Raw genomic sequence first — 21,144 nt, forward strand, 5'->3', positions numbered from 1 at the left:
ACGTGTGAGGAAGGGGTTGGCTGGGACTTGGGAAGTGCTCAAAACTGTGAGCTGCTGTTGCTGCTGAGAACGAAGATGATTAGATCTGCAAAGTGGAGGGCTGAGGACTCTTTCTACACACCAAGGGGTAAACTCAGTGCTCCTCTAATTTCCCACCTTCCTAACCTGCACCCTTGACCCCTTCCCTCCTGTGTTAGCTTGTCTACCTTGGAGCTGACTGAGAGAAGAACAAGTTCGTGAGTGTAAGAAAAACAACTTCCTGCTTCCACCTGCTCACCTGGAGCACACAAGGTCACGCTCTAAATCCCAGAGCCTCGCTTTTCCCTCAAATGTCGAATGTCTTTTTCCCCACTTCCTTTCCACCTGCCATGCTGCTCAAGAGTGGTTCCTGCCTCCAGCTGTCAGGTGCCTTGCCTCATCTCCTGATGTGTCATCTCAGAGAGTCTCTAAGTTACTGTTTCAGTCTCTGAACTTCTGTGTGTAAAAGACATGATAAAGTTACTGAGCATATTTTTAAAAATCAAACCGAGCTGAATATATAAACACAAATTTGTTGCTTTTTAAGAGTTAATATTAATTATATTGGTATATATTAATATAATAATACATATATTATTAAAATAATATATTAATACTTATATTTTAATAATTAAACAGCATTAAATTTAGTTTTATTTAATAGCCTGGATGATCTGAGGTTGCATTAACTGTTTGTTCACTAAAGTGGCTGAAGCCTAGGAACCAGGGGCTGCTGGAGACCGGTTGGAGAGGAGAAAACCCTTAGGTCTGGGCTTGGGAGGAGTCAAGGGGGAGACCCAGTGGGCAGGGCTGTGGGAATCCCCTTCAAGCTCCACCCCTTCCCTTAGCCACGCCCCCAGAGTCCACCCCTAAACAGCCTAATTCCTCAGCCATGACCTCCCCTCCCCCACTGTTGAACTTGCTTTTGCTTCAACCTTGATTTGAACTTTTCAAATTTCCTTCCCACCCAGCCACACCCTCTTTGCCCTGGCCCACTGCTGAGGTTAATCAAGTGGCACCAGGATGCTGCACATTCATTTTCATTATGATGCCACTGACCAAGACCTTCAGGATCTTCCTTCCCAGCCTGAGATCCATTCTTCTGAGGCTCTTCAGCAGTGAGCATAATCTTTTTCCTGTGGATTTTATTTTAATTTTGGTGGATAATAAAATAGGAATATTATTTTGAATCTAAGATAAAGTCTCCTAAAAGGTAACAAGACTGATTTTTTTCTCTTCTGGCCCATACCTCCACTCTGGAAGTATTCCAAAAGAGGGCCTCCATCTGTGTCTGAGCAATGACAACATAGCTGCAATAAGCCGAACAGAGGGATAAGTTTGCACAGAAGTTTTAACTGATATACGAGCTCTACTAAAAGAGCTTCATAACTCTATCCTCATACCACAAACGCATATGTGTGCATGTAAACTCACACATGGAAATGAATTTCATAACACAACGATTGGTCACTTCTGGGTTGAAGAGCTGCAGGACTCACCCGGTCCCTATGATGAGTTTGTTGTACTGTGGCATGCTGACGACACCCGTCACCCACCTGGGCTTCCGACTGATGGGCTTGTCCTAAGGGGTGAAGGGTGGAAATGAACAAAAATATGCCCTTGTAATGATAAGACAATTTCAGTTGTCTCAAGCCATTCTTGTCTATAATAGGCATGCTTAACATGATCGAGTTTTCTTTAGTTGACTTTCGCTTCAAGTACAGAGAACCTGCCACATGGATTTGCAGAGCCTCCCTCTCTTAGGGAGGGCTTATTCGGCAGCCTGAAGGTTTAGGATAGCAGTAGCTTCTGGTGTAGGTGGGAAGTTTCCTAATGGGAGAGATGGGTGTCTGTATCCCCAGCACCAAGCTTGGGCAATGACAGGGGCCCAACTCTTTGTCGAATGAGATAATAAAAGAATGACTTTAAAGATAGAATACATTCTGGAATGGGGTCACGTATCATTATTCCTATCCTAAGTATACCTCCCACATGCTTGTTGCCTTCTGAATTTCTGATTCTGTTCATCAGTAAGTTCTCTGAAGAGAAACCCTAGCATGGCTACCTAAACTGAAATAACCATTAACAGGGAAAAAAGTGAAAAATTCTTTCCCATTTGTCATTCATTAAGACATATGATAAATTACACGATGGAATCACATGTAATTCATCACTTCATCTGATTTTAGAAGCAAAATGAAGCATTATCTCGTTCTACACATAGAGATCATATTCTACTTGCATTCCACAGACTAGCAAAATCCAACATGAATATATTATATTCAAGGACACAATTTCTGTAATCATGCCACTTGAGGAGCAGTTTAAAATAGCAAATAAAATCAAACTGGAGCACTCAGCATCCTTATCAAATGAAAATCACATACAAAAACCCGCTTTCTTTTTTTCAACTTCAGCTGCAGGGACTGGAAATAAATCGCTCCATCTTCTCTGATCATGATTAAGGTGTCGTCAGGCATAGAGAGAACGCGCAGCACGGGACCCCCGTATGACAGCCCCTGCAGCACAGCAGGCAGCTGGAAGGAAATCTCTTTCTGTCGGGCCAAAGTGTCAGCTTGCTCTGAATAATCTAGCTGCAGATATGTGCAGAAGCCATCCTGGAGAATAAAGGAAAATTCATTAAACATCTACTGTCTTTCTGGCTTTCAAAAATTCTCTGTAACATCAGGGCATGGATAAGTCCTTTCTTGGACACAACATAATTATTAGTAAGAACAAGTTCATTAGTATGAACTTGGATACCAAACAATCAGGGCTAATAAGTGGGGTGTGCCCGTTCTGCTGGGGGCTGGAAGTCTGTCACCCTGTAGCTGGGCTCCCTTGCCCTCCCAGTCTCTCTCTCTAAAGATGATGATGATGATTGAGAGCACACCATATTCCGCGCAATGTGGACCTTCATCTCAATTCTTGCAATAATTGTATACGATAGGTCCGATTGTTCTCCTCATTTTACAGATTGGGAAACTCAAGCTTAGAAATGTTAATTAATTTGCCTAGGCTCAAACAACTAGTAAATGGCTGGCCAGAGACTTGAGTCCCCACTGGTCTGACTCCACAGTTCCTACCACAGGATCTATGCCTCATTTAGAATCTCAGCAGTGGACCTGGGAGAGTAAAGCTGTGGTCAGAGGGAAGGGGTGAGGCTGCCGTGGGCCTGGGAATATCTCCATTTTCTCTCCACTTCCCCCAAAGCCCCACCTCACTAGAATCCTCCCTTCCCTTCCCTGGAATCCTGACAGCTCCTTTTCTAATCAGATGACAATGAAAGCACTTGTATTTGATTTGGTTGGGGAATTGTCCCAATACAGGTGTCTTACTGCTCAACTTGTCATTTTAGAACTTAATTTATCTTAAACAATAGGAGGACACTGACAGACACAATGGCACAGAATGTTAAAAGCAGATGTCTCAGGCCCTCATTATTATACAACCCAAATTGAGGAATATTAATAATGATGATGATGATGACAACATTTGTGGAGAATTTAGTCTGTGACTGTCCCTGAGTTAACACTTCACATGTGTAGCTGATTTGATTATCATCAGGTGTCGCTTGCTCACTGGTGTTTCGCTTTTGCTTTTGGGTAAGGTGGCGGATGCAGCCTTCATTCTCTGGTTTTAGGATACCCTTCATGGAACATGCCTTAGCTACTGAAATCCCTAGCTAAACTACTTCAAATGTAACCTGACATTAAAGAATTTGAAAATTGAGAACATGCATGTCCCCCTGGTTCTACTTCAATTGGCAAAAGTACTGAGGAGAAAAAGGTACCCCAGAAAGAAACAGACTCAGAACCAAACATTTCATACATTTCCTTACTAACTTCAAATTTGATTCACAAAACATAATCCAACTTACCCACTGAATTCTGCCCACTGCTTCATAATCTATTTTCATGAAAAGTTGTTCTATTTGTTTAATACTCTAGAGTGGAAAAAAATAAATTTGTTTATAGATGTCATAAGATTAAACTATTAGCTAGATTGTTGGGGAGGGGGTACAGAAGGAGGGGAAAATCTTCATTTTTATAGTTCATGTATTTCATATTAAAAAATTCATAATACTCAAAGATCTCTGGAATGTTTGCTCTAAAACATTAATAGGACTGTTAATCAGAATTCAGTGCACTGACACCAAAACTCTTCCCCAGTGAGAGACTTGAACTCCTAAACTTCTATTTTTGAAATCAAGCCCTAATTAGCAGGACAAGCTGTGTGTCTCTCAGTTCTTGTGCTCCCAGGAGGTCCCACTCCAACCCGGTCAGTTCCAGCCAAAATATGGACATAGTTTAGGAGCCCCACTTTGAGATAAACATCAAAGCAAGTTCTGAGGACAATGGCTGGGATGGTGAGGGTACTCACTTGGATGTAGCCCAAGACAAAAAGACATGCAAGTCATGAAAATTATTTTCAAGTATTAGAAGGATTATTCTGTAGGAGAGAGAGTAGATTTCTTCTGTGTGGCTGTAGCTGCCAGATTATAAGATGGACCCAGTGATCCCTGCCTCTTGGTATTCATGGACTATGTAATCTCCTCCCTGTGAGTAGCTTGCTTGTAACCAATAGAATACCTTAACCTTGAGGGGATGTCACGTCTATGATTAGATTACATGAGATCATAACTCCTGTCTTGCCAGCAGCCTCTCTCCCTTGCTGGCTTTGATGCAGCCAGCTGCCATATTGTGAGTTGCCTTACAGAGAGGCCCACATGGCCAGGAACTGAGGGCAGCCTCTGGCCAACAGCCAGCAAGGAACTGAGGCCTGGCAACAACTGCGTGTACTTGGAAGTGGATCCTTCCTCAGTCAAGCTTTAAGATGAGACCCCTACCATAGTCACTATGTTGATGTACCTTCATGACACAGACTGAAGCAGAGAATCCAGCTAGGCCATGACTGGATTCCTAACTCACAAAAACCATGAGGTAATAAATGTGGATTGTTTTAAGCTACTAAGTTTGTGGTAATTTGTTATGGTGCAATGGAAAACCCCTACAGTGGCTCAAAGGAAAAGAAATTGGGCTGATGGGTAGAATGTCAAGAAAAACCAATTTCAACTCATAAAGGGAAAAAAATTTCTAAGATCAGAGCTCTCCAAACTTAAAATGGGCCGCCTTATAAGGTATTGGTTCCCTTTAGCTAAAGACTTTCAGGCGTATGCTGGCTCCTGGCTTAGCAGAGAAGAGAATGTGAGCAATGAAGGGGTAATATACTAAGTTACCACTAAGGTCATTTCAAACTCTAAGATTCTACAATTTCAGGAATATAGAGAAAAGCAGCTTCAACAGAAATGGTCAGGTTATACGTCTATTTGGGGAAATGAGATGTTGACTTTTCTAAGTCGCAGGGGTGTTTGCTTTGGTGCAGTAATGACAGCAAAATGGAGAAAATGAGATGATGCCTGGTCTCCAAGATACCAGGGCATTGCCCCTTGGTGAGTAGATACCCAGTGCCAGTGAAGAGATGTAGAAGAAAGACCCCAAGCTCAGCACCAGTTCCTTCTAAGTCATGCTCAGATGGAGACATCTCACACTCCTAGGTGTGACTGATAGCACAGAGTTCACCATGGCAACTAGACAATACCATGCACATAATATGTAACAAATATTTTTGGGATGATTGTCCAAATAAATCAAAACACTCAGACGGATGGCCTCAAGAAGAGCCTAGGACCAGAGATGGAACAGGAAACAGAAAAGCTAGGATGAGAGCAATCATAGCTTTGGCTCAGGCTGCCCACCCAGACCAGCCCTGTCACTGTGGAGCAGAGCCTGGGAGAGCTATGGGTAAGCCTGGGCACCTTGGAGCTCCGGACAAGGTGGTATCAGGCAAGGACCATGCAGCGTCATGAGACATGGTGGGAGTAGGCCCTCGGGCAGGGCATGGCCATCAGGGGGCTCTCCCTGGCCTTGCTGCACTGTGGCTCTGCCCAGAGAGACCCAGCTTCCTCCATCCAGCCCAGAGCTGAGGGGGAGATGTGTCTCTGCAGGAACAACCTCTGTCCCAGGCACTGCCTTCTCAGCATGATTATGTGGGATGCTGAGGGACACTGGACTACTTCCTCCACACATGGATCATTCACTGAAGAAACACAGGTTGAGCACCAACGGTATGCCAAGCCCTGTGCCAGAGGCTGAGGCTTCCGAGCTGAAAGACGTGTTACTTGCCCTTGTGGCATTCACAGTCTATTGGGCTCACAGAGAAGCAAACCAGCAATGTAATGCGAAACAATAAATTCTAGTTTACAGGTAACTGCAGACCACTCTCAGGTTAAAAGGAGGAGCATCTAATTATTTCCAGCAAAGTTAGGGAGACTCCTTTGAGTCCATGATGGCTGCACTACCTTAAAGTCATTCATTCATTCAACAACATTTATTGGGCACCTGTATGTGCCAGGCATGGTGCTAAATTCTGGAAACATGAAGAAAAATCAGGATCCAGAGAGAGTCATTACTCAGGCAAAAAGTGGGAGAACATTCTAGGCAAAGGGAACGGCACCTGCAAAGATACGGAAATAAGAAAATAGGGAGTCACCTTCTCTGCTCCCCAAGGAAACCACAGGGCTTGGTGAGATTTGGGACGGAGACCCCTATTCCTCCAGATGCTGCCCATGTCTGAAATACTCACCCTAACTTTGTGCTCTTCCTCCATGTTATTCTTTACCTTCCCCCCCGTTTGACACTGAACTTTGACTAAGTCAACATTTCTTAGAAAGAGCAAAGAAGATACTTCCCAGTTCTTAGAAGGTACTAGAATATGGAACCCTAAAATAATGGAAAGAACATGGGGGTGTTAGTTGTTCCTCTTAGCCATTCTTCTTTACTAATAGAATACTCAACTTTTAACTGGATACATGCTTCCTCAGAAAAAAGACCACAGTTACCTGCCTCCTTTGCAGCTAGGTAAGACACGATTAATTTCTGACTAAAAGGTTGAAAATATCATGGGCAGCTTCTGGGAATTGTCCTTAAAAGGAAGGAGTGAACCTTCATTGCCACTTGTCCCTTTCCGCTGCCCGGAATGAGAACATGTTGACTGGAGTCTGAGCTCCAGAGAACATGCAGACTGGAGAACATGCAGACTGGAGTCTGAGCAGCCATCTTGAGCCATGAGGAGGAATCCACATGCTGAAGGTGGGAGAGCAGCAAAGTGGGAGGAATCTGGTCCCAATGATTTCGTGAAGCCTCTTGACTCCCTGACTCTTTTCATGAGCAAGAGAAAAACTTCTGTCTCGCTTCAGCCTTGATGGTTTAGAGTTTTCTGTCACCCTGAAGGTGAACCTAATCCTAACTGCTATATTGAGCGTTAGTATCAGACTAGAGTTTAATCCCAAATCTGTTCCTTTGTAGCTGAGGGGCTTCAGGAAAGTTACTCAGATTCTCTAAACCTCTGTCTTTTCAGCTGTGAAACAGGAATAAGAATGCCTTCTGAATGGGGCTATTCTGATATTCTGGATAATGATGAAATAAAATATATAAAGATCCTAAGACAGTGTGGGCACGTAGTCGAAAATCGATAACTGTCTGATAAGTAAGTGAAGAAAGAAATGGTTCCTCAGTGATGTACTGGATAAAATCTAGCTTAGTACAAACAGCTGGAAGTAATCTGATGTCTGTCCTTGTCCCCAACTCCTTCGCACACATGCCCCTGGATGTGTGTAAGAGCCATCATGCTGGCTCTTGCCTCTGTGGTGCTGCAAATGCTGTTCCCCTCTGCCTGGAAGGCTTCGCCTTTCTCTTCTTTATGGAGCAATTCTCTTCATCCCTCAAAACTCAGCCCAAGGTTCATTGCCTCCAGGAGATCTTCCTGACTCCCTGGTCTGCTTTAGATGCTCCCATAGCACCCATGCTTAATTCTAGGGCAGCTCTGACGCCCCCAAGGGCAGAGACCACGTCTTGACCAACTTTGCGTGCCACAGGGGCTAAGACAAAGCCTTAGTAAATACTTACTAATATTGCACCAGTAAGTATTTATTGAATGAATGAATGAGTGAGTGAGTGAATGAATGAGAGGATAAGAGAATGAGTAGATGACCGAGTAGGCAGGCAGGCAGGCATCTAAAAATATAGGTCGTTAGACAGCTTTGGTTAAAAAGATCTGGGATATTGGTAAGATCTAATAATTTATCCATTTAAAACACTCCTCACTCTACTCAATAGAAATTCTTTGTTTAATATTACACAAATGGGGTGGAGATTTTTAAAAAATAGGTGCTATTTAATCATCACTTCCCCACAGCAAATGAAACTCTAAACACATCTAAACTTCCACAGTAGCCACCAAAACCAAGGATGTTGTAACTCACGGGGCAGCTGGGGACTGCATCCGTCTGTAGTTTGACAATGGAGGGTTTTTGTTCAAACTCCAGGGACAAGATCATACAGATTTATCTTGAATAATTTTTTCCATAATTTAAGATGTAATCATGAAACCTTAACAAAGAGAGCTTAAACAGCCTCTCCTTTTATAACATGTACTTTATCTTCTGAATACAACCTTATTCATCGCTATGGTCTGGCTGTTTGCATTCCTCCAAAACTCATGTTGAAATTCTAATGCCCGATATGATGGTATCGGGAGGTGGGGCCTTGGGAGTGGCTTAGGTCAGCAGGGAGGAGCCCTCAAGAATAGGATTCACGCTCTTGTAAAAGAGACCCCAGGGAGCTCCTTAGCCCTTTCTGCCACGTAAGGATACAGTGAGAAATCCGCAACCTGGAAGAGAGCCCTCACCCGACCAGGCTGGCACCCTGATCTCAGATTTCTAGCCTCCAGAACTGCAAAAAATAAATGTTTTCTGTTTACAAGCCACCCAGTTAATGGAATTTTGTTATAGCAGCCTGAATGGACTAAGACGTTCATTAAGATGTCCTATTCTGGGCTAACAACTGGGCTAACCAAGATGACAGAGAAAATGTTTAAAATATTTAATTCCAGCAGATTGGGTGGGGGAGAAGTACCCAAACTCTTTGGAAACAACCCATATAGAAATAATCAGTGATCTAATAAAAGCCTTTTTCTCCTTTTCAAAAGAAGTCTCTAAATATCTTGTTGGTCTAGTGTACCAAGTAATTAAAAATATTTTTGGGGCCGGGCTGGTGGCGCAGCAGTTAAGTGTGTGCGCTCCACTGCGGCGGCCCGGGGTTCGCAGGTTTGCATCCCGGGCGATCACCGACGCACTGCTTGTCAAGCCATGCTGTGGCGGCGTCCCATATAAAGTAGGGGAAGATGGGCACGGATGTTAGCTCAGGGCCAATCTTCCTCAGCAAAAAGAGGAAGATTGGCAACAGATGTTAGTTCAGGGACCAATCTTCCTCACCAAAAAATAAAAAATAAAAATATTTTCCCATATAAACTGTTCAGCAAATCAGATGGGTCTTAGCAGAAATCATAGTTTTAAGCTGAGAGAGATCTTACAGAGAGAGCATCAAGCCGAACTGGTTCATATGGTAAAAGTCCTAACTGTGGTTTCAATGAGCCAACATTTATAAAACCCATTTACTTTATTCTGTGACCTCATACTCTGCTTCATTATGCATTTGAAAGATTCCATATCCAGCAGCTGTCTTCCTGCTTTTTCATACTCCTAGGAGGGAAAAAGAATAATTAGCTATGAACACAGTTGCATTTTGTTTAGTTTAGGAGCAACAGTCCAAAGAATTGAATGTCTAATTAGACTCGCCTAAACTCTGTCAACTTCTAACATGTTACCCCTTCTGTTCATTTCTCTGATACAGTCTCAATTTGTTTCTAATGCCAGTAAGAAGTGACAATTAAAGAGAATTTGTTCCTCATCATTATTTTATACAAACTAAAAGGATTACACTTTTCACTGGAAAGTCAACCATCAAAAAGAGAATCACATTACCCAGATGAATATTTAGAAAGCTCACCGGGCAAATTCCTACCTGAAAGAGTACATTTAAGTTCTGTAGCTCTTCCAGGGTCACTTGATGTTCAATCTCATCAAAACAAAAAGAAAACAGATTAAAAACATATAATGCTAGCAATGCCCCCAAAATGCAATTTCTGGAAATCCATAGTTTCTCTCTTTCTAAGGCCAATGAGACAGCTGATCCTCCAAGTAATACGTAATATTCCAACCCTCATTTTTCCTAGTCTCTACTCCAATTCGACTGATTCCTCAGCCCCAAATTCTGGGGTAGGGTTGGCTTGCCTGGGCTGGGAGGAAGGAAGAGGTGGCGAGGTAGTGGGAGGAGAGGAGAGGAGAGGCATTGACTTGGTAGAGAAAAGACTAGAAATTGGACTGAAATGAGAAAAAAGAGATTGAAAATATTTTGCCACATCATGTTCCAAAGACTCTTCCCTGTCAGGGGTCCTGTGCATAGAACTGCTTTCTGCCACATCCTTTGCTTCGCATTCCATCTCACCCCAGGCTGAACCAGGAGGAGGCCTTGGAGGAGCTGATCTGTGACCTCTTTTTCTGGGGTAAACTTTCTGAAGCTGTGGCCAGAGTCTCTTGGTACTTTTGGTGTTAGGGAAACTGGTTATCTTTCAGTCACCTGTCTTTAGCTCAATAAACAGATCACCAAAGGACACTTCCTTCTCACCTCCAGTCTCTTAGCTACTATCCCAACAATTTGGCTTTTATAAATAAAAATCCCTAACCTTCTGGCTTAGAATGAATGAATAAACTGTCTCCAGCGGGTAGAATCAAGTTAAGCTCTGATGTTCTTGCACCATCTCACGAGGCCTGAGGACGATAGCAAAGGAGGAAATTGGCTATTTCTCCAATAGGATCATCTTCGGAAATCTCTCTGACCAATCTCCAAGTTTCCGAGGTGTTGGCCCTCACCACAAAACTCAGACTCACACTAAAGCTACTGGGACAGCCACAATTTTATAAAATTGAAGTACACTTCAAATTCTGTCTTGAATAATCCCATAATTACTTTTTAATTTGCTTTCATCGAGGAACAAAATTGGAAACCTAGCTCTAGAGTGGAAAAACTCTCCACCTGAAGTTTCTACTTAGAATTTCCCTATTGGGCTCTTCTGGCAAGACCTGAACCCAGGAGGTAATACTAAAAAGCTGACTGGGGGACCACCTCAACACTATTCAAATACGTGATGATAGAAAGATGATTCTTTCAAACTGAGGGGCCATTCCCCTTGCCCTATAAAAGACATTAGCACTGAGCAAATACAGCATTTTCTTGAACCAAATCTTCTCTAGCATCCAAAAAGGCAGACGGGAGTTTGCCAGGCTCAGACCAGGCTCGCGGGCAACACACATGAGAAAAATGTATGTGAATTTGAGGCCCAACAAGAAGACGGTGCCTCTAAGAGCATGTGACTTTCCATCCTGCACTTCGGATGTGAATTCCAGGGGGTGAAACAATTTTTTAAGGATTTGAAATTATTTCTTTCAAGATTGGAAAATTATGAGGAAGACACGCTATTATCTCAATTTTTCACATTGTATTTTTCTGAGCCTTTACAATTCTAAACATACAATATAATATAAATCCTTTATGAGTCATAAGTTACATAAGACATCTATATTCCTAAACTAACAAAATGACTCTAGATTTGAACAAAGCAATCAAATCATATTGCAAATACATTATCATTACCTCAAACTTCTATCTTTCCACTGCCCCTGAATATCTTTTTCTCCTAGCTTCAAAATTTCCTGAAATTTTATACTGTGATAATTATTTGTCCACTATCTTATTATGTGAAATTGACCTTTCACCTTTCTCTACCTCTATTACTGAAAAAGAACAAACAACAAAAACATTGCCCTACCTCCCAGGAGGGGGCTCCCCAATCTAGAAAGAGACTAACTCATCTCTCTATAAATTTACTAGAAATGCTACTCAGAGAGTGGAGTGAAAGCCATCATTAGTAATAATAATGAAGGGCAGGAAACTAAAGCCAGTGTGATGATATACTTTATAAAATGTTTTACAGTAATCTTCATTTAAGCATAAAATGCAACTAAAAAGGTTTACTTTCTCCCTTCACAACTTCTTCTCCCTAGAGCCATCCCTCCATCCCCAAGAAATATGCTGCCCCATCCGGTCTCTTACAGACACTCATGACACACTCATGGCCTCAGGTACCTTCCAAGGTTTGCTCTTTATCATCCTGGTCATTCTCTTCCACCATTGCCTCTTGGCTACAAATACACAGGCTTCCTGCCTCGCCTTGTTCCACTGTTCACAAAAATATGGAAATGGATGAAAGGTAACTACAGAGATTTTTCAAGCTTGCAATATAAAACTATGTTAACTAAATTTCCATTGCACTTAAGAAATCAGTTCTTAAATCTCACAGATCTCATTAAATTTTCATGTGTCATGGCAGAAAGCAAAAATCCAATGATCATTAGCCAATTTCTTTTGAAAAAGCAGCAATAAAAATATGTTTTGGAGAAACACGGCTACAAAACAGAGCCATTATTGTGCTTTTCCCTGAAAATATAAATCAGACCTTCACATAATTGCATGTTTTTAAGCCAAATTTGGAACACAAAGCAGAGAAAACATATGTCCCTTCTGGGTACTCCTTTGCTTGGCAGGGCTTGAAAATTCGTAACTGCCATTGACAGCAAGTCACATTGTATCACTAAAGAGCCTGAATGACTTGTTTTCCTACAAATAAAAGCACAGAGAAAAAAGCCTGACTATTTTATTTCCAAACTATCAAAGCTATAGGGATAACCATAAATAATTTAGGCCACAATTGTGGAGTCTGTTTTTAAAGATTTTATCTACTGCCCAGCAATGCATTTTGCTTTATTCAAATGCAATTTCATAGAAAACCACCTGGATAATTCTCTAATATCCATATTACAGAGGATTCATGGAACTATGAGTCTGCTTGTCCTTACACTGCAGTCTCCCCAAAGCAAGCGATTTTTATGATTAGAGTGGTTTTCCCATAAGGGTTCATTTGCCTGCTGGTTGCTCATTTGCAATGCAAATGAGTTCTCCTATTGTTACAACCCAACATCTCTTTGCTTCTCACTGTTAAGAGTCTCCTCAGTCTGGATGGTTTAGGGGTAATTTCACGTCTACAACAAGGGAATTGACTAATTAATCGAATAAAGTATCCTTTTGAAAATCTGTCCCTAGAGTGGCTGTCTCTATAGCTTTAGAAAATGGACAGATATGATCCTGTGGTCTTAAGATTCTACAAGAGAAAGTACCGGGGCCGGCCCGGTGGCGCAAGCAGTTAAGTGTGCGTGCTCCACTGCGGTGGCCCGGGGTTTGCCGGTTCGGATCCTGGGCGCACACTGATGCACTGCTTGGCAAGCCACGCTGTGGCGGCGTCCCATATAAAGTGGAGGAAGATGGGCACGGATGTTAGCCCAGGGCCAGTCTTCCTCAGCAAAAAAAGAGGAGGGTTGGCAGATATTAGCACAGGGCCGATCTCCTCACACAAAAAAATAAATAAATAAATAAAAGAGAAAGTACCTCCAGAAGGTCTGGGGAGTTCTCCAGGTTGAAATTTAGGGGATTCCACGGCAGATCGTCCTGATGAAGAGGAAAAGTGTAGGCTACAGGAAGTTCACCAATGAACCTAGACTGTGACAGCAAGTTCACCAATGAACCTAGACTGTGACAGCACTGGTGTGAAGAAAGGTTATCCCATTACCAAGGGAAGAAGGGCAAAGAAAAGGCCTGGGCGATTCTGCCAGGAACTGTCAAACCCACAATAAGCCAAGGCTTTAAAAAAGATGATCTTTTCAGCCATGTTAGGAGCAAGAAGATTGAAAAAGTGGCATCAATTTTAAAATAGTTAATGCAGCCTTAGGCAGCACTGCCACTAATATCTAACCTTTATTGGGCTTACTATGAACCAACCGCTGGGTTCTCTGCCTATATGTTTCCATTAATCTCCACAACTCTGTAAGGGAGATACTGTTATGGTCTCCATTTTACAGATCAGGAAACTGAGGTACAGAGAGGCTAATTAACTTGCTCAGCTTCCCACAACTAGTAAGTGCTGGAACCAGGCGATCCGTACTGCTCAGTACCAGGTCACCTACAGTCCAGCTCTACTTTCTGCTGCCCAGCCTCTGCCTGGGGTTCCAGGCCAGTTCCCAAGAGAACTCAGACAGATGAGTAGACCGTGAATGGGGGTGGACATGAAGACTTCTAATGTTCATTATCACTCCTGTCGTTTCTCCTCCCGAGAGTCTAAAAATCAGAGTGAATTGTTTCAACCCAAGTTGCTGGTCCCCTAAAGGTGAACCTCAAATTCCCCTTTACTTGGAGGTATTCTTATTTGTTATTTTTTTAAATAGTGAAAAGTAATGGTGACATCTGAAGAGCCAAATCCTTTCCCTTCCCTAGTGAGTAGCAAAGACTTCCCGCCATTGGAACATTATATAGCCTATGTAAACTTTGAAGATGATCCAAATTTGTTGCAAGGAGCAGCCCAACCATTTCCTAGCTTGGTTGCTTCTCTAAATTAATCTAAAATGAACATATTGTGGCTTTTCCAGCTGCTTGGGTAGATTCCATGGCCTCCTAGTAGTTTAAAAGAAAGAGAAATGCTCCTCCAGCCTTACCAAATAAATACGGCAAAGTTGAGCTTGCGTGTGCACACTGATCTACTGTAGTGGTGGAGTACCACATTGAGAAGCATCCTGAGGCAATAGTCACTCTTGGCAGGGAAAACGCAAGGATGGATTGACTCTGTCTGCCACGAGCACTGGAGGGAGGGGTGAGAACGTAAGCAACATATCCGTACCATGAACAGGGCTATGGGGAAAGAGAAGGGCTGAGCTGGAAGGGATCTCAGAACCGATCTAGTTATCCCCCTTCCTTTACAGTGGGGAAATTGATGCCCAGAGAAGGTAAGTAACTTGCCTAAGGTCACATTACTGATTAGTGTCAAGACTGGAACAGAAAGAAAGAGCGAGAGCGAGAGAGAGAGAGAAAGAGAGAGAGAGAGAGAAAGAAAGAAAGAAAAGAAAGGAAGGAAGGAAGGAAGGAAGGAAGGAAGGAAGGAAGGAAGGAAGGAAGGAAGAAGGGAAGAAAGAAAGGAAGAAAGACAGAAATAAATCTGGTTTCTTTCTATATTAGAGACGAGATTAACTCTTCTCATTCCTGGAACAAGTTGATGGAAATTTCCCATCTGAACTGAGTACAGAGTTAGAAGGACAGTGAGGTTCCCAGTTGTCATCAGTGCCCTCCTGTGGTTCCCTCACACCATCTCTCCTAACTGCCCTCCACCAAGCCCTGCCTTCCAGGAGGTACCAGGTCCCTACACTCACGTCCTGTATCCCCTTTCGAGTCTGTCTTCTGAGGGCACCTCCTCGCTTATCACCTTTTCTACCGGTTAGCTTGCAAAAGGAAAAAAGGCTTTCACCATACCCTTCAGAGCTGAAGGCACTAGATGTTGAGAACCAAGAACAGAGAAGGGACGGCTAAAAGGCTGGGCACAGGATCAATCAAAGTAAATTCAACCTTATTGCCCATTGTTGTGGTGAACTGTGACACTGGTCCACACTCTTTGCCAAGTAACTCACAATGCCTTCATATCTTGCCTCTGGGCTTGGCTAGGTGACTTCCATTTGGTCAAGAGAAAGTTAGAAAATGTGACACAAACAGGCTTATAAAGTGTTGGGCATGTCCTCTGGCTCATGTCATCAACATGAGAACACACCTGGCCTAGTCAGCTAGAAGATGAGAGATACACGGAGCAAGACAAATGGCCCCAGTCATTTCAGCCGAGTTCACCTTAGAGCAGTTGATAGCCTATTGGTTTCTAGATGTGTGAGCTAGCCAGTCACAATTAACAGAGCTGTCTAGCTGACTCAACAACACATGAGAAACCGATGCTTACTGTTGGATGAGGTTTTGTGGTTGTTCGTTATGCAGCATCATTGTGGCAATAGATAACAGGTACGCTGTATTCACTCATGTATTGGTCCTAACCAATACATGACACTTACACAGACACTTACGCCTGAAATAGCAGCCCTTCAAACGTTATGTACTGTAAATCATGACTTAAACTTTCTTTTATATCAGAATCCTCAGTGAGAATCTGTTTAACCATATATATACATGCAGGATTATGATATAAAAGAAAATTTTAAAGTCATGATTTTGGGAAACACTATCTGCCTTTAATACATGTAATGCACTCTGTTATTTTTAATTCCATTCTATTCTGTTTCCTTGTTTTCTCACCCTAAGTTGTGCTTATTACCCACAAAACTGATTTCATGACCCACTAGCAGGCCAGGGCCTGCAGGTTGAAATCACAGCATGCTGTACCTCAAGACGCTCTCATGTTTGCAAATGGGTCTTGTTCATCTTTCTGCTCTTGGTACCCTTCTCAGTAATGGGCACAAAGAGGCACTCAACAAATGGGTGTTGAATTCATGTGAGTTGAGAGATATGTACAGCTAAATTTCCTGGCTTTGCCTCCCTAATCCCTTCTTCCCAGATCTCACCTTGTCTCTCAAGACTTTAAGGACAAGACAATTACCACATCCTTCAGGGAGCTCTTTTCCTCTTAGCCCTGTTCTGTGCCTTAGAACCCTCGGTTCCATTTCTAGTCTCAATGGAAACCATTTATGAGTCACTATTCTCAGCTCTATCAAATTAGAGAAGTTCCTGTTCAGTTGAACTTAAGTTACTTTATCCCTCTGGGTCTCAGTTTCTTTATCTCTAAGGGAAAGATATTTGACCAGGTTCTTTCCAGCTTTAAAAACCTGATTCTAAGTAGCACCCACCAAATCTGAGTGGAGGCATGGGTGGAACAAGCAGCTACCTGCACGCTGTGCTTCAACCATGTCAAGAAGGGCCCTGCTGCCCTGACAGATGTTCTACTCACTGACTAGTGCCAGAGAGGCCAGCTAGAGCTTCCACCTTCATATTAAGGTTCTCAGCCTTGCTGAAGTACAAAAACTTTTGCAAAGGTAAATTTAAGCTAGTATCAGTCTTTTATACCCTACTAAGAAAGAAACTTCTAGATCTTTTCCTGAGAGCAGGCCCTTGAGAGAGGGAGGAGTATTATATGAAGGAGCTGATGTAGGGTGATGTGGGAACAAGTTTGGAGCCCTCAAAGATGAAACAAGTCTGGAGACAGTGATGATAAACTTGAACCAGTTCACAATGGGCTGCCACCTGTGGTCTTCTCTGGGCTCTTTCCCACAGGCTGTCAGCAAAGAAGTTAGTGGTAGAACTGAAAAAGTCTTCATCTCCTATATCCAAAGCCAGTGCTCTCCTCTGTGAGCAACACTGGCTTTTGTAGTTTCTAACACGAATTATAAATAGCTGCTGTGCGCCTGTTTTCTCACAGCTAATTTAAATATGTGCCACTGAGGCCAACCCTTTTACTTTGAAGTGGCATCATCCCACATCCTCCTGCATAGCCTTGATTCTGCACCATCCCACACACGCTTCACGCCAGGAGCTTCAGATCCTGTCACTATTCTGAGATGGCAATGAGGAGCCTCAGCCCTCAGAGGCACCCTGCCAGACTCAGCCCAGTCACCAGCAATATGGCTTGGGTAACTGCGGTCTCCAAATTGGCCGACCCAATTAGCAAAGGATCAAACCCAAGCTGGCGACAGTCAGTTACAGACTCACTCTAAACCCGGAAATGCCCCACATAGCTCTGTCAGCCTCTGTCAGTTACTGAAACTTTCTCACTTAATCCCAGAAGACTGAAAAAGAGGTGGACAGGAAGGAGAAGGTTGGAGTAGAACCTATAGGATCACCTCTGTATGCACTAACTTGAGAGGTGACCAGAAATAGAATGTTTGTGAAGGTCCCCAGCGGCTGCAAGTCTCATCACCTGGGAGCAACTGGTTTCAGACCTTTTTGGACTGCAACCCATTTTACATCATGACTCAATGCACATGTAGAAAACTAAAGTTTCATGATACGCTACTTGTGCTTATTCTGGAAGATTCACTCTGATATTAACTATTGTCTGTCATTATTTTAGATGCCAGTCATATCCCAGTAACTCAATTTCCTGACCCATTAATTGATCTCACCCATGGTATGAAGATCCCTGCCCTCAGGAAAGCTCACTTTGATATATTGTCTGCATAGGTCACTACAGCAAAAAGAACAAAACCCAGTTCTTAACTCTTCATGATCCATTTTTAGCCTCATTGTCCAGCATTCATCCCATTTCTGCCCCTGCAGCCCTGTTTACTTCAACCTCTTGTGTGCCTTGACGTGTGCTGTTTCTTCTATGTGGGGTGGGCTCAACTTCACACCACCATGGAAAAACTCCTACCCATCCTTGAAGGCCCATCTCACATGCCACTTCCTGCATGAGGCCGTCCTTGTCCCCCACACCAGATGTAATTTCCCTCCCTGTCTCCTCATTAGAAGCACATGCCTTTTGGATGTACATCTCCCTCTCTTACTGAGCTCCTGTTTCCTAAAAATTAGCCATGAGTCCATTATCTGCACAGATTTTTGTCATTTCTGTGTTATTTACTTAATATTTTTTCTTTCAATAGACTTGCTTATTTTACGCACTACCTACTTTAGCTTCATTCTAAACAAGAGTAATCATGAAATCACGGGTTTGATGCGCTTGTTAGATTTCTAGTGCACATTAACATAAATATACTATTATTAAAATTTTAAAAATCTCATTCTGGTACCATCTAAAACATTTCCTTTGACGAAAACTGTGCTAGCTGTGTGAAGTCTTGAGGGGCTGTATTTTGTTTGAGTTTTTTCTAGGGCCCAGTACATGATCCTGCTCCATAAATATTTGCCAACTTGAAATCAGATGAAATGGATTAACTGGAATTTATTCATACCCTTAATATATTAGCAAGAATCTGATTTATCCGAGGAGGCAATTGTGAATTTGGAAAGCAAATAATGAGACTGGAAAAGAGTTGGACATAAGAAAGAGAAATGTTGATAGACATGGAAAGGAGATAGAGGAAGAAACAAGAAGTCCGTCACAGTGGGTTGGGGGATGCTCTGGGAGGTACGTGCATGGAGGAAGGGGTGGTTAAGAAGCAGCAACCACGCAGATGGGACCTTAGGTGGTAGGAGGCCACAGCGCACATAATATGGACCCTGGCTTTAAACTGGTCATTGGCCATGGCCCTAGGGGATTCCAGCCCAGTCCCAGAGCCCTGCCTGAGAGACTGCACAGCCCATGCAGGCACGGTCCCACCGCTGCCACCTTACCTTTTCCGCCCTCAGGCTCCGAGCTAGGTCCACGTGGTGGGGTGGCGTCCTCCCCTATGCCAGGTCCTCCATTCCCATGGAGTGACTCTACATCCTCTGCCCCATGTGGCAGGCTCGCAGCAGCAGGCCAGGGGGTCAGCTCTCCACAACTCCTGCTCCCCTGAAGGCCGAGGTCCAGCGGGGCAAGTCTGAACTTGAAGCATTACTGGCTCCCCCAGGATCGCCGCTGCGTTCAGGATGCTGCCCACACCCCACCCCCAGACACAGTCCCGTTAGGGGTCTTGGTAAGGAGATGGGGCCCGCCCCACCCCCTTTGCCCACGACCCCACATGCAATTCTCTTTTGAGCAGCCTAAGCCACCTTCTCAGAGGTGGCACTAAAAGGACTTTTGGGGGTATGAAAGGACTTTTAGGGATGTGAAGGCAGGATCTCTGCCTTAACTGACCGAGATGGAAGACATCAGGCTGAGCCCTTCCCACTCTGCTTCAAGAAATAAAGAATGGAAAAAAAAAAAAGGAAAGAAAGAAAACAGACCCCCAATACAGCCCCAGAACCACTAGTTTCTTAAATATTTTCAGTTTTGAACAGACAATATAACAATAAAGAGTAAACTATTAAGACAAAATCCATGGAAGTTAAGGATTGTAATTAAATAAAGCCTACAACAAAGTCAATCTGTCATGATAATTTTTATTGTAGTGCATGGTAATTATATATAAATGACAAGTTGTTTAAACAATAATCCTAATTACTATTAATTTTACAACAGTGTTATGGGCGCTGCTCAGGAAAATCCCCAAAGGTGCCTGAGATTGCTGGGTTTTCCATGTGTTTCCATCTTAAGGAAACAGAGGCAATAACAGATTGTAGACTTTTTTCTTAAGTACCCTGCCCTTTTGTATTTGTACTCAGAGGGAGCAACACTTGCTAGTCCCTTGCTTAAACTTCCTTGGTTTGAAGATCTTGCTTACTGGATCTTTTTGAAATATAGAGATTAGGGAGAAACTCATCTCTTTGGTTGCCAAATAAGGCAAAAGAAGTTTGTAATCTCATCTCATCTTATTGGGCCCATAATTTGAGCTCTGGGAAAAGGAACAAAAAGGTAGACTAGTTGTCCCCCTCAGAGGCTCAGCAGTAGGCTATAAGACAGACTGTGGGGCTTCATCAGGGATCAGGATTATTGAGTGATTAAGAGTGCCCGCTTTAGAGCATCCGGATGTCGCTTGAATGCTGCATTTAGAAATTGAGTCTACAGAGCCTGTGAATCTTTGAGGAGTCTCTCATTCTTGGTGCTCTGATATTTTATTTCATGTGACCAAAATAACATAGAGTCTGTCCTGGAGGAAAAGGCCCTCTAATAATGGCAGGCCCTACACAACGAACAGCCAAACCAGGCTTTTCTGAGGTCAGGAGAAGGAAGGGGAGGAGAGATGGAGGGGAACTGAGTGGAGCAGGATTTGGATGAGTGGAGAGGGGAGGAGGAGTATGGATGATTTTGGAGCATGGGCACTTAAAGGGAGCACTTTGGGCAGCTTAAATGAGAGAACTGAGCCTCTGCAGGCTGAAGGGGAGAGGAGGACGGGACATGGAAGCATTGCAGACACACAGCCTTATTTCAGGGGTGGTGGAGTATAGAGATGCAGCTACATCACTTATAATGTGTAATTGCCCCAACTGTGAAATGGTCATAATCACAGTGTCTGCCTCATAGGGTAGAAAGTAAAGTATATGTTATATTGAAAGTCAATGTCAGGGAAGAGGGAGAATCCCCCTCCGCCCTTTCCCTTAAGGTTCTTATGGGTGGCCAAATAATTAAAAGACAAGTGAGCAGGAGAAAATAATACCAAGTTTAATAACATGTATACATGGGAGAAACTCAGAAATGAGCAACTCGTCATTCTGTCTAAGCTGCTTGCTTAAGTATTGTAGCTAAAGGCATGGAAGGTGT

At 43.1% G+C, this 21,144-nt stretch overlaps 1 pseudogene; it reads right to left on the reverse strand.

The window, feature by feature from the left end:
* The window catches only part of LOC147916178 (cilia- and flagella-associated protein 337-like), a 134,848-nt pseudogene that overhangs the window by 106,705 nt on the left and 6,999 nt on the right, over nucleotides 1–21,144 (reverse strand).

Source organism: Ceratotherium simum, chromosome 10 (genome assembly GCF_057802395.1).
Source record: "Ceratotherium simum simum isolate JZ-2026a chromosome 10, ASM5780239v1, whole genome shotgun sequence".
NCBI classification, from domain to species: domain Eukaryota; kingdom Metazoa; phylum Chordata; class Mammalia; order Perissodactyla; family Rhinocerotidae; genus Ceratotherium; species Ceratotherium simum.